The sequence below is a fragment of the Rhinolophus ferrumequinum genome, chromosome X (assembly GCF_004115265.2).
Source record: "Rhinolophus ferrumequinum isolate MPI-CBG mRhiFer1 chromosome X, mRhiFer1_v1.p, whole genome shotgun sequence".
Taxonomy (NCBI): domain Eukaryota; kingdom Metazoa; phylum Chordata; class Mammalia; order Chiroptera; family Rhinolophidae; genus Rhinolophus; species Rhinolophus ferrumequinum.
Window position 1 is genome coordinate 17,156,749 of NC_046284.1, and position 14,493 is coordinate 17,171,241.

Here is a 14,493-nt window from a genome sequence, read left to right on the forward strand (position 1 = left end):
GACACTTGAAATATGCCTTTGCCACCTGTGAGTCTTGGAGACTGAACAACAAGCCATTGGCAATAGTGCCTTCCCACTGCACTCAAGGCACCGCGGCCCATAAGCCCTCTGAAAATGGTCCCTTGTTTAACTGTTCAGTTCTCAATCCATTTACCACTGCCCCTCTTACTTCAGTCTTAATGTACTTCTTTCAGTTTCTAGAACATTCTCTATCTTGCACCTGGGCCTTCACACATGCTCTTCCCTCTGTTGGGATCATATTCTCTTCCTCCTTACCCCATTCACCTAGCTGACTCCCCACTCATTCTTTCCTTGTTTCAGCTTAGGTGTCACTTCCTACTATAAATTCTCCCTCAGTTTCCAGACTCCTTTCCATGTTGTGGATACTTTTCTATTGGGCCACTTCTCTCACTGAATGGTGATGACCCAACTAATGTCTGTCTCCCCTTCTAGACTGTAGGCCTCCACAACTGAATAATCTGTGACTGAAATATCTAGCACTGACGATAGCGGCTAGCACAGAGTAAGAACTCAGTAAATGGAATTCTCTGTTGTGATTGTAATGTGTGTATTTCCATGTTTGAGAGACGCTTGGTAAATATTGAGGTTTCTGAAGTCATTTTGGAAGCAAAACAGCCATAATCACTCAGTGAGTAAAGGCAGAAGATCAAGTGGCTTGTGGACTATGTCACTGGACGTTACTTTTCCCTGTTCTTTAGATATTTGTCAGAGAAAATAAAGACATGTGGCAATGGAGAGAAATTGGCTCATTGCAAACTAATTTTCACTTTTACTTCACAGTTGGTCTATGCAACAAAAGGTCGTATTAGTTGATAGCTTGAATGCTTCTGAGATGATTTCCTATTTCAACAACCCGAAGGAGCTTCTGGGGCTTAGCCTTATGGTGCAGTCATTTGGTCATGAAGTAGAGGGTGCCTGAATTATGACAGTTAGGAGTGGAAGCATGGGGGTGGATGTCCTGAAATGCCATGTTTGTTTACTTGGCTTTTCTTTTCTTTTTCTTTCTTTTTTTGCCATTAAGATTTTTTTGTATTTCCCTGTAAGAAAATAGCTGTGTATATTGGAAAGAGCTTTGAACTTGGTTTCAATGTTTCCTGCTCCTCCTTCTTCCTCTTCCTCTTCCTTTTCCTCTTCTTCCGCTTCTTCCTCCTCTTCCTCTATCTTCTCCTCCTCCTCCTTCAGATTTACAAAAAAGATGCAACAAATCTGAAGATGATATAAAAATACAATTTTCAAAACAACCTCAAAAAGTGAGTGTCTTTAACCATACTCAGCTCATAACAGCAAATGTGTGAGTGGAATCATAATTCACGCTGTAGATGTTTCATAAACTGGCAACAGAGAAAATTGGTTGAAGGAAAGCAGAGGAAGTTTGTCTTTTAAGAATTAGAACCGTGGGGCTCCATAATCATCTGGTATCTTCTCGATGTAGCTGTGGTTAGAAATGTCCCTGATGGGAGCTGTAGGGATCTTCCTGATTGTTAATTTAAAGTCCCTCCCGGTGGACTAGTGCCACAGTGTAACACTTGTGCTGAGTTACCATCCGTCCTAAGCAGTCATCTGCAGCAATTCCTGTGTGTGCATGGTAATCGTTCAAATCTCGGATTCTTGGCAATCCTTAGAGCCACTTGATACTTTTGTCCTAATTTCTCAGTTTCAGCCATCACCCAGTCCGTTGTCCAAGGGATACACGTGGCATACAGACAGCCCATCATTGACTGCACTAACTCTGGTTTGGCTTTCATGGAAAAGTTGATAAAGTTGGGATCAACCAGGCTGTGGTAAGGTGGGCCCAGCTGTGTGTTATCCTGGAAGAATAAGCAGGAAGGGTGTCGGAGGACTTCTCTTTTCTTGAGTGCACTGGGATCTTTTTCTTTCTTTCATTTTATGTTTTAATCTATACTTTTGTTTAAGCCTCGGATATCTGAGACTAAGCATTCACTTCATGGTCGCATACTTTGTTTTTTTATGTGTGTGCCTTTTTTTTTATTACCAGAACTTAGATTCCTGAAATTGCTTTCCCCTATACCGGCCACAATCTTGTTTCTTCCAGAATCACCAACCTGTAGCCAACATTTCATAACTTTCTACTTCCTACTGGTGTTGCTTTGAGCAAGTTGGCTGATCGCTTTGAGCCTTGATTTCCTTATCTCTAAAATGCGAACAGTAATGTAAGCCTCCTTTCCATCTGTTGGAAATTATCTCATGCCTAGGTCGGTGATTGATACAGGATTGTTAAATTCAAATGTCAAAAAAGATATACCCCATCGCGATAAGTGTGAACGTTCTGGCTTTTCCATCTCTCAATTTGTGGATAAGTGTAAACATTTTGATTGTTATTATTAACGTTACTTATTTGCAGAGTACCTTTCTGCAACCAAAAGATATAGAAATAGAGTGTCTCGTAACTTACCTTTCCAAATACAGTTGATTTGTTTAATAAAGCTATAGCTGCCAGAAACTCTAATTTTGCTGTGTTTTGTTGTAACCCAAATACAAAGTGGGAGTTTCTCTCCAGAACTGAGGGGAAAAATAAGGCCCACAAATCTCTCCAAATTAGCCCCTGAGTTTCAGCTGCATTTCTTCAAGAGTATAATATCAGATACTCTGACTGTGGTCTTCTAATTATTTCACCAGGCTGAGAAAAGGCGAGCTGACAAATAAGCACGATTCTTCCTTGGTACCATAAATTTCAAAGAAGAACAGAAAGTCCATTGAAGTCTTCCTCTGTTCTTTTGAAATGTGTGCGATCTGTGTCCTGAGATTGCAACATTAACCTGAAGCGGGAAGGTGGTAGAGAAATGAGTGAAATAACATCCATCTATTTCAGTTTTGGTGCCTGCTGTCATTTAGACCCCAGCAGAGCAGGTAGCAGTGAGCTGCAAAGTGCAAACATGAGCTCCCACATGCTGCTACTGATGTATCAAAATTCCTTCCACTACTCAGTGACTACTCAGTAGCTCAGCTGATGTCTTCCTTCCTACCTATGCCTCGCAGTGTCCCAGCCAACTCCTCCTTTGTCTCTGGCACTGAGGGTTCTTCTCTTTCCTTTACTTATTTACCAGTAGTCTCTAAAAACTTCTCTGTGCAACCGAGTTGGGAATATGCTTTATGCTCGTTTGGTACTTAGATACCATACAGATGCTCCTCAACTTACAGTGGGGTTGCATCCTAATAAGCCATCATACGTTGATTAAATCATAAGTCGAAAATGCATTTAAGACGCTTAATTTCCTGAACACCATTAGTTAACCTAGCCTACATACAACATGCTCAGAACGCAATTGTCAACAAACCACTGGCAAGACAGTACAGTGTAGGGTTTCGGATGTTTACCCTCATGATTGGATGGCTATCTGGGAGCTGTTGCTCGCTGCCACTGTCTAGTATTGAGAGAATATTGTACCCCATATTGCATATCACTAGCCCAGGAAAAGATCAAAATTCAAAATTTGACGTACGATTTCTCCTGAATGCGTATTGCTTTCACACCATTGCAGAGTTGAAAAACTTTAAGGTGAACCATCCTAAGTTGAACATCTGTATAGAGACATAGAGGTATAAGGAAGCCTAAAAGTAAATGGACTCGCAGAGACGTTCCTTACTACTATACTTGGTGGGTTGCAAACTGTCTTTCCAAGACTCTATAGGTATACTTTGGAGGGGTGTCAAGGGCTTTATAGAGAGGAAGTTGGTGACAGATGGTACAAACGAAAGGCTGCATGGAAAAGGCTGTGGACAACGTATCATTGCTTCAACCACAGGAGTCTGTTTTTATCTACATCTCACATTTGGCATCAGCATGAGAGTTCATTGAAAGAAATGATTCTTTGGTCAGTACAATTAGCAGGAAAAGCAATCTGCTCCACCCCTATTACATAGCCATAGAGGGGTAGGGACCTGTTCATTGGGAATTATATTCTTGTGTACGTGCTCTGATTGCATCGATGCGTTTTCTCTGTCTCCAAGCGGAATATGAACTTGTGAAAATCAGGGTCCATATTTGATGACTGTTTATGAATAGGCATCTAGTCCGCTCCCAGTGGGAACAACTGCGTTCTTCATAGATTGTTTGCTTGTAAACTTTTGCATGCGTCTTTTTTTTTTTTTTTGAGAACTTGATGAAAATTGGAGACCTGTTGCCATGAAAAATGAATCTTAAGACTACAATTTACATATTCTTTCAAGGAGTTGGTGCCATTGAAACCCGGACACACACTGAGAGTCCCTACAGTAAAGGCTTGTTTTGATTGACCGCACATGTTGTTGGTTTAAATGTACACCAAGGAAGCATGTTATTCTTCTCTTGATCATTACAAATGCCCAATATTGGAAAGTCTAGTTCATGAGAGCGGTACAGATGTTGGCTGGCCAAACGGGTTGAGTGGCATAGTGTGAAAAAGCGCTGGATGTGGTATCAACCACCACAGACTTGAGATCCGATTGCTGCCAATTTCTATATATGTTTCCTTCGTCAAATCACTTTACTTATCTGAGCGTCAATTTCCTTATCTGGAAAATGGGTATAATGACGTTGCCTACTCGATAATGACCCCTTGGTTTGTTGTGAGGAGTTTATGCACGCAAGTCATTTATCATGGTATAGAGCAGTTGTTCAAAATGAAATGTCAGCTCCCTAAATCTTATTGATAAGAGGGCATCTGCCTTGTTCAGGAAATTGAATTAGATGCTCTCTCAGGTCCCTTGTAATTCTGAGATTCCCTGTTGGTTTATCCTTTCTGCTATGCTTTATTGAATAATCCAGAAACTTATCTTTTTGCTTTGGATTTACCTTCAAATAGGTTTTGTGACTAGAAGCTTGGGCCATAATTGGTTTTTACCTCAAAGGTCAGCTTTAAAAAATGTCTTTAATCATGGTGATGGAAGGAGAACTGACTCTGGGTGGTGAACACATAATGGGATTTATAGATGATGTAATACAGAATTGTACACCTGAAATCTATGTAATTTTACTAACAATTGTCACCCTAATAAATTAAAAAAAAATGTCTTTAAAAATATCCTTAGTTTTTTTGAAGAGATTTTACATCTTTCTTGTAAAGTGGCTCTGCTTGTTCCTTAAGAAGGTGAGGAGACTTTGACCAAAACTTCTGATATGTTGCATTCTCTAGCCAAGTAGTGTAGGGAATCACACATTTATGAGTAGATAGTGTAAGCTTCGAATTTGTGATCTAATTTGGCTTCAGAATTTTAAATACATCAACCATGTGCTTTTCCAACAACTTGATCTTCCAAATGGATCCCTCCTGATGCGCCTGTGGTAGCTAGTCTTCAAAGATCGCATCCCAATGAACGATCCTTGCTTGTATTAGGCCCTCCCTGTTAACCTGGGCTGGCTTGTGACCAGTGCAGTGTGTTGGACGTGACTCTGCGTGACTTCCTAGGCTGGATTATAAGAAGTCTTGCAACATCAGTCTGTGTCTCTTGAAATGTTTATTCTGGGAGAAGCTAGGTACCAGGTGATAAATAAGTCCAGCTATCCTAACTCCACTGTGCTTGACGAAGCTCAAATATCAACAGGCCACGTGGAGAGAGGGATGTCTGAGCATTGCTGCTGAGGTGCACCAGACATGTGAATGAAAAAGCCATCTTGGACGTCCAGCCCAGGTGAACCTTTACAGGACTTCAGCTGCCGCTTGACTGCACCTGCAGGAGAGACCCCAAGTTAAAGTTCTTAGCTTAGTCCAGTTAATCCACAGAACGTTGAGACAATATAGGAACTTTTTCTTTGGATCCACTAGTTTGGTTTGTTGTGAAGGTTTTGTTTTTGTTTGTTTGTTTGTGTGTGTATGTTCTTGTTTTTTTTTTAAACAGCTGTAGATAAGTGAGAAGAATGCCAAAATCACCCATGGGGGTGGGCAGGCACACACATACCGAACAAAGGTGAATTACACGAAGTTACTAGCAGGATATTTGGTAGGATTATTGGGAGACATGTTTTTTCCTAGTAAGAGGGCCATGTTGGTTGCCATTGACTCAAGTCGATGAGCTTTAACCCTCCGTCCCAAAATCACTTGTGATTGGCTTTAGACCATTGGGGCAAAAATATCGCTTATGTCTCTCCTACTCAATTCGTTGGTACCTAATTTCGTATATTCTTTCCTAACGACAAGTTCTATAGAGGATTTTGTGCAGTGTTTTCCCCAAATTACTTGCCCAGCTGACCTCACACAACTGTCAAAACAAGGGTTGGCAATGTAGAGCCTGCAGGCGGAACACCTATTGTTGGGCGTAATGTTTTATTGGAACTTGCACACTTGTTTATGTATGACCCATCAGTGGTTTCACATGACAGTGGCAGAGTTGAATAGTTGTGACAGGAGGCATGGTATACAAAGCCAAAAATATTTACTATCTGATCTTTACAGATAAAGTTTGCAAAACCCGGTTCTAAACCATTGTGCTAACTGGTGATGATATTTAAATTATGTGCTGTATTATACTTACACTGCATCTGTGAACTTAGCTTTATGATGATGTTCTTCTAATTTCAACTTTTCTGAGGACCACTAAGCAGGCAAATTCAGCCTCAGCTGGCATATATTAAGTATCTACTGTGCACTAGATACCTAGTGCTTGAGTATGTGTTTTTGTGTGTACGTGTATTACTGATTGCTGTATGTAATAATCCAGTGAGATGAGTATTTTGTCCTTTATAGATAAGAAAATTTGACATGTCAAAAGAAAACATGATTTTTATTACCGTCATATAGTTGCTGACATGATTGAGCTATGATGTAAACCTAATCCATACACTCCCAAGTACCAGGTTTTATTCTCCTACAGCAGTGTTTTTCAAAATTTAATTTAATTTAGTTTTATGTGTGTATGTATTTATGTATGCATTTAAGTATTTGGCAGCAGAACCTTGTTTTACTCCAAAAATGCTACCCATGAGCCCGATGTATATGAAACAGATTAAAGCAGAACTTCTTTGATCAAACTCTTCTGTGATCACACCCCTCCTAATTGCAGAACGCGCACGCGCGTGCGCGCGCGCACACACACACACACACACACACACACACACACACACTTCAACTGCAGCCTAAACCTAAAGAAGTATAGTGTGGACCTTCTCGGGACCTGTAACAAAAGACAGGATGACATGAAGGTTGGAATATCATCGTTGGGTCTTTGTGTGTCCTAAGGCACAAATATCTATTTGCTCTTTTGCCTCAATGCTTGTGATTCCCAACTCATTTTGATCAAATTGCAAAATTAAAGTCAAAAATTAGTATATTTGTTTTTGTGACTGTTGTCACCACTCCTAAGCCTCAAATTTCCCCATCCCAATCTAAAGTTGCCTGAATACTATTGTTCTTTCTTAAATGTTAGTTTCAATTTTGTATATCTAGATGATGGAGTTTTATATATCAAGGTTAAAAATTATGTTTATAAAGATATTTAGTGATATTTGAAAACATTTGAAGTGTAATGCTGATATATAAAAAGTCTATACACATTGTGATCTCAGCTTTGCTTGATGTGATTTGGGTGGAGATATGTATTTGTATTAACTCACTCACCCCTAGACAAATAAAACTGGAGAGATCTGTGTTTAAATATTGACAGTCATCTCTGGTTGGAGGGGTTCTGTGTGATTTATATTGTCTGCTTTATATGTTTGTGTATTGTCCATTGTTTTGAAAGCATATAGAAATGCTCAATTTCTCAAAAATAAGTATATGTACTGTATTGTGACACTTTCTGATGTTGTTTCAAAAATTTGAGCCGAAATCACTGGCCTGGAAGAAGAGAAGCATGTTGGTTCCTCAGTTCTTTCCCTCTGAGTTTTGCATTGTCCTTTCATTCTTAGTCTGCCTGCATTTTTATGCCTGTTTATTTACAGTGACATTAAACAAAGGGTACAAAAGGCCCTGGGCCTTTTATTTAGCATGTTGAAAGATACAGCTCTATTTATGGCCTATCACTATTGAGTGCAAACTTGACTTGAAAGAAACCTGTCTGTGTTTTGAACAAAAGAATCATAGGTGTTAATTGGCATTGTATTTTTTAAATGTCACCATCAGTGTGTTCCTTTGGATGCAAAGGGAATCCATGCAAACTATGAATGAGATTGTATTTAGGCAGATAAATGCCTTGAGAAATTTAAAGACTCATAAATGAGTCTTCAGCACTCATGAAAGAGAATGTGCAGTGTGTTCTGTTGCTTTGGATGAAAAGTTTCCTGCATCTTATAGTGTATTTGCTGTATAAGTAAGTTTTAAAATATTTATATATTTAAGCCAATGTAAAAACAAACCAACCAACCCTGTATCCTATTATGGAAAAGTGTTATGCATTCATTCCCCTCCTGAATTCAAAGAGATCGCTGTCACATTATGTAAACATCTCTGTATCAATTAGATTGTAAGTGACAGTACGTTTTATGAAGTCTAAGGAAGCTTACATAAAAACAAATATTTTCCCAATACAATCAAATGCCACTTTGAATAAGGGGCACAGTAGAAGAGATGCAATGGATATGTGTAATGTGTGCTAAATTCGTGATTGCCTTGGGCACTACTACCGCCACACTGAGTAATTTCACTTGACAGCCAAAAAAGAGGAGCTAAAGAAATGTGGCAGTTTCACCTCCTGTGTCTATTTACAAACTCCCATGGTGACCTCATTAATCTTGGGGAGGAGAAGCACTGAAAGACTGGCTGCATGATGCCAAAATGACTGCTTGCAAAAATCAAGATCCAGTCCATCTACCACTGGTTTTCTTTATGCTGGTGTTTAGCAGCTTTATAAAGGGGTCTGCCAAGGTTCGCTGGGTGGTAGTTGGGGGAGGAGAATGTTGCCTCAACACTGGTTGGAGCAGCAGCAAATGTTTCCCCGGCGAGCCAGTCAGCCACAGGAGCTCAAGCTCCAGCTCTCCCACCTCTCTGCTGCCATTGGTTCTCACCGTGTTGCTGGCAGGAGTGATGGAGAGAAGAATGGAGGCCACCACTGGGCTTCCCCCCAGAAACAATGGGCTGCCATGTCATCCTTTGAATGTGCCAAGGGATACTAACCTTTGGCCTTAATCTGAGTACACCAGACAATTTGTTAAACTAATAATGCTTTACTTGCCTTGACTCACTGTGTGTTTTTCCAACTGACCAATTGTTTAATGACAAGGAGACTCAATGACTTTAGATTTAGATCCAACAAACATTTATCATGCAACTTGCTTTGTGCCAGGCACTTTTCTGGTCACTCTGGCACCTTTATTTCATTTCATCATCATAATATTTTGAGGGTAATGTTACTATACCCGTTTTTAGTTATTAAGCTATGGCCCTTTCCACCAACCCATCTGTGGCTCTTTTTACTTTAGGGTGAAATATATTCATATTTTCACAAATAAAATATATGTCATATATATACATAGGGTGCCAAGAAAAATGTATCCACATTTAAAGAAAGGAAAACCCCATATTAAAATTATGCTGATGGTTACCACTTTGAGTATCTCTTATAATTGCAGAAGTCAACCATGACTTATGTTCATCTTTTTGTTATTGGTGTATATTGAGTCTTACAATTTTAATACAGTTTATGGTACTTCTTTGCAGTTCTTTGAGTCATGGGTGAGCTCTTGGTGTCGAAAACTTGAGTCAGGGCTTAGTACTTTGTCATTATGCCTTAGCAGGCTGACAATTTGCTTGGATATAGCTTCGTCTCTGACCGGTGATGGCTTGAGGACATCATATATTCCATAATACACTATTTTTTGGTTGCTTTTAATATCTTCTATTCATTTATTTGTGCCCCTGCCTTATTTCAAGGAGAATTTAAGGGAAGTATTCAGGATTGTGATATTCCTGGTATGAAGCATCAATGGAATTGACTGGGAATGTATTGTTAGTTAATGTGGGAAAGTTTTCGAGGGGGTGGATCTTCCCATATTTACCACCCAGTTTTTAGATAGTCTGTGACCTACAAATATCCCCGTAGGGTTATAAATTGAATGCTATATCTTAATTGTTTGCTTTGCAACAGTCTTTAAAAAGGGCTTCCGTTCTGGTCAAGATACTGTTTGTTGTAATATGTGTGGATTGAGTTGATTACTAATTTCCTATTGATTACCCGGCATGGCTCTGTGTATCTGGTGAGCTTCTGTAGGTTCACTGAGGAACAGACGAGCCAGCCCATCGGGGAAAATTTTTTTTTTTTTCAGGTACCTGTGCCAAAAGTGTTTAAAAGCAGGAATAACTTTTAGAAACTTTTCACAAGTTTTATAGCATTACTTGACTGGGTTGGAGGTAGGTAGAAATTTTTTCCTAATTATGAAATTATGAAATTAAGACGTATTCATTGTAAAAAATATAAAACACAAAAAATATAGAAAAGCAAAGAAAAAAGAAAAAGCACTGTCATTCTCACCAACAAGAGATGTTCATTGTTAACATTTTGATGCGTATTATTCTATCAGTTTTTATATCTATATGCTTTTTAGCAAAAATCAGAGCATAGTAACATGTTGTATTTTTTTCTTGATTGTCTTATGAACGTGATCAAATATCATTAATACTCTTCCACAAAATGATGTTCAATGTAGTATTCCATTGATGTGCTGTATTTATTTAACCAATTTCCTCATGCTATTTATTGGTTTTGATTTTTTTTCCCATCATTTTGGGAATATAAATTATGCTGGTATGAACATACTGGAGAAGAAATTAATCTTGTACACATTCATGATTACTTACATAAATTCTTAGAAATTGCTAGATCAAAGTCTGTTCACCCCTCCTTTCTCACTCCTTCTTCCCTCTCCCTTTATTTTCTCTTTCTTTTTCTTCCTGCCTTCCTATTGGCCTTTCTTTCTACCTTTGTCTCTCTCTGTGGGTGTCTCTGTCTCTATCTCTCTCTCTCTCTCTCTCTCTCTCTCTCTCTCTTTTTCTTTCTTTTTTTTTTTTTTACACTTTACACTTAAAATCAAATGTAACCTTGTGATTGTGGTGCAGTGGATTTGTTATCAGATGTGTTCCTGGTAACACCAGGGGTTAACAAATTCCAGCCAATGGGCCAAATCCAGTCTTCCTTTGTTTTATTTTTTTTTTAATTTTTATCAGGGAACAGTGTGTTTTTTCAGAACCTTTCAGCTCCAAGTCAAGTTGTTGTTTTCATTCTAGTTGTGGAGGGCACAGCACCGTGTCCCACATAGGAATCGAACCAGCGACCTTGGTGTTAGGAGCACTGCGCACTGACCAGCTGAGCCAACCGGCCGCCCCTCCCTTTGGTTTTGTATGGCTCATAAGCTAAGAATGTTTTTTCACAGTTTTACATGATGAAAACCATCTAAGGAATGGTATTCTGTGATATGTAAAAATTACATGAAATTTAAATTTCATTGTCCATTAATGAAGTGTGCAGTACAGTGTCCCCTATTTCTTTATGTACTGTCTATGGCTGCTTTCATGCTCCTATGACTTAATTCAGTAGTTGTCTCAGAGACTATACAGCCTGGAATGCCTAAAATATTTACCTCCTGGCCCTTTATAGAAGAAGAGTAATGTTCTCTGATTTAGAGCAGAGGGCTTTAGAATGTTATTATTGCCAATACACCAATCCTTTATTTTGACTTCAGAATAGTTTGCTTTTATGCTCTAATCTCACTATTTTGTCAATCTTTTCCCCATTTCATCATCTCTAAAGGATCATTATAATGACAGTCTCGTGGTTTGTATGACGAGGGACTGATATGAAGTGCTTGGAATATTGCCTGACTTAGAACTGATAAGCGCTGTCACTGGAGAGCATACAGCTACTGGAAAAGTGTTTTGCTGCAAAACTGTACCATTCATTTCAAAGGACAGAAGTGCAAGCTTGCTGTGTTTGGTGAACCTCATATATGTTGCACATGTATCAGCCTAATAAGACCATTGCAGGCGCTCCCTCCTGGGGCTTGGGTGGGAAGTGTTTTCCCTGCTAAGTAGCATCTTTATGTCAGGGACTTGGTAGATACATTTTGGGTGCTCCTGGTGTTTGAATGTAGTTGAATGTGCTTCACTTTTGCTACAAAGTCACCATCCATGGCACATGGATGACAAATGCTCATACCATCAACAATTTACAGAAAATGAGTGCAGTGGAGGGAATGATAACAGCTGGGTTGGAGGAGTATATAATGAAAGAGAAGAAGAACTTGACTGAGTAGAGGGAAGCAGACAGAAGGGAAAATATTGGAAAAGGATGAGTTCTTTTTAAATTTTAACTAGATTTAAGACAGTCACATAAGAAAATGGCTTTGCATTGTGTGACCAAAGAAGAATACAAGAATAAGTATACAGAAAACATGAACTTTAAAGTACATTACTAGAAATGACTTCAGAAGCCAAAGGTGGGTTATTGCCCTGTTTAAGTAACTGAAGTCCTTTCGTTGCTTCTTTTCATAAACATCATTTTTTCCCCCTATTCTTCCATCTTAGAAGAAAACCGTCCCTTCCTTCCTACCAAGAATAACTTAATATCTATTGGTTCTGCTTCTGCTTTCTCTTGTTGGCTCCTGTCTCATCCCTGCCTGGTTAGCTTCCCATCTTTTTCATCACTTATCCGTTCTATGTCCCCGAATCTTCAAACATTCTGAGTGTTGTTTTCTTCAGAAACTTTTTCGTGGATCTTCTTTGGTATTTGGAGGAACACAAGGCAGGGCATCTAATGTGGGTGAAAGAGACCCATCACTTTATCTTTCCTAAGACAATCAGTTCTCAGTCATGCATGTCAGTGGAATTCAAAGTTGATACAGCAGCTATTTTTTAAGTATTTACCTTTTAAGTGCTTACTCTATTTAAAATGTCTTAAATCACTTTATAATATTTTCTTTGACCTATGAGTTGATTCAATTATTGTTTCAATTGCCAAACACACTGTCGAGTATGTATCTTTCCCTCCTTCTTTCCCTCACTCCCTCCCTCTCCTTTGTTACCCTCTGTTATTGGATCTTGGGATTTTGAAAAGAGTTTGTGTTCTTGTTTAAAGCATATCTTTGGAATTTTTGAGAGTTCCCTCATGGCCAATATGTGATCAGATTTCTGTTATGTCCTACATGTGCTTGAAAGGATCGTGTATTCTCTAATCACTGGGTGCAGGGTTCTATATGATTCAATTAGAAGAAGCTTGTTAATTATGTAGTTCAAATCTTCTATGAGGGTATTAATTTTTTGCCTGATTGATTTGTTACTTTCTGAGAGATTTAAAAATTCTTCTGCTGTAATTGTGGACTTAACAATTTTTCCCCCTGTAAATATGCCATTTTTAGGCTATATTGCTATATTAGAGGTACATTTTGTATGTAATCATTTAATAAACCTCTTTATCTCTAATACAATTAATAAAAAATTAGGTCTGAAACCAGAACTTACTTTTAGAAGTATAACAATATGAAGGGATGGAAACCTAATATTCACCTCATGAAATATAGCATCATTTTTAACTTACAAATGTATTATCTGGTCTTTGTAGGAATGTGAATTATTTCTGATTTATATTACCTATTATTTTAAAGAAAATTCTATCACCAAGTCATAATCACTGCCAACATTTCACAATACAGTGTTTCATTCTTCTCTGTACATTTTTTTGTAGTTGAGATCATGCATAAACTGTAATATTATATCTTGATTTGTTTTTACCTTATTGTCCTATGAAAATTTTCTCATGTCATCACAAGCTCTTTTTGGACATTATACTTCCATACATCTGACCACCGAGGCAATTAAAGTGGACTCTGGCATACAATCAAATAGACTTAAAATAGTAAATAGAACAGAAACAAATTGTTTAGTTGACATGCAACATTAGTTTCAGATGTACAACATAATGATTACACATTTATACAACTTAAAAAAGTGATCACCCTCAGAATTTGAGTACCTGTCTGAACTATACAGTTATTACAATATTGTTGACTGTATTCCTTACACTATTCCTCATGACTAGCAGAATCATAGTTACTGTTGTTTCCCCGAAAATAAGACCGGGTCTTATATTAAGTTTTGCTCCAAAAGACGCATTTGGACTTATGTTCAGGGGATGTCATCCTGATAAATAATGCTAGGGCTTATTTTCAGTTAGGTATTTTGTAACTACCAATCTGTGCTTCTGAATCCCTTCCTCTTTTTCATCTATGCCCCCCACTTCTGGCAACCATGAAAATGTTCTCCGAATCTGAATCTGTTTCTATTTTTTTGTTCCTTTATGTTGTTCTTTAGATCCCACATATAAATGAAATTGTATAGTATTTGACTTTCTCTGTCTGACTTATTTCACTTAGCCTAATTCCCCCTAGGTCCTCCCTGTTGTAGTAGATGGCAGGATTTTTTTCTTTTTTAATAGTTGAGCAATATTCCATTGTATATATGTACCACCTCTTCTTGATTCATTCATTTATTGATGGACACAAAAGGTGCTTCCATATCTTGGCTATTGTAAATAATGCTGTAATTAACATAAAGT

The 14,493-nt window shown here is 38.3% G+C and overlaps 1 protein-coding gene and 1 pseudogene across 5 annotated transcripts in view; one reads left to right on the forward strand and one right to left on the reverse strand.

Moving 5' to 3' along the window:
• FGF13 (fibroblast growth factor 13) overlaps positions 1-14,493 on the forward strand; it is a 514,923-nt gene that overhangs the window by 174,327 nt on the left and 326,103 nt on the right. The gene's annotated exons all lie outside the window — the stretch shown is intronic.
• LOC117029052 (rRNA-processing protein FCF1 homolog) lies at positions 1,408-1,983 on the reverse strand (annotated as a pseudogene).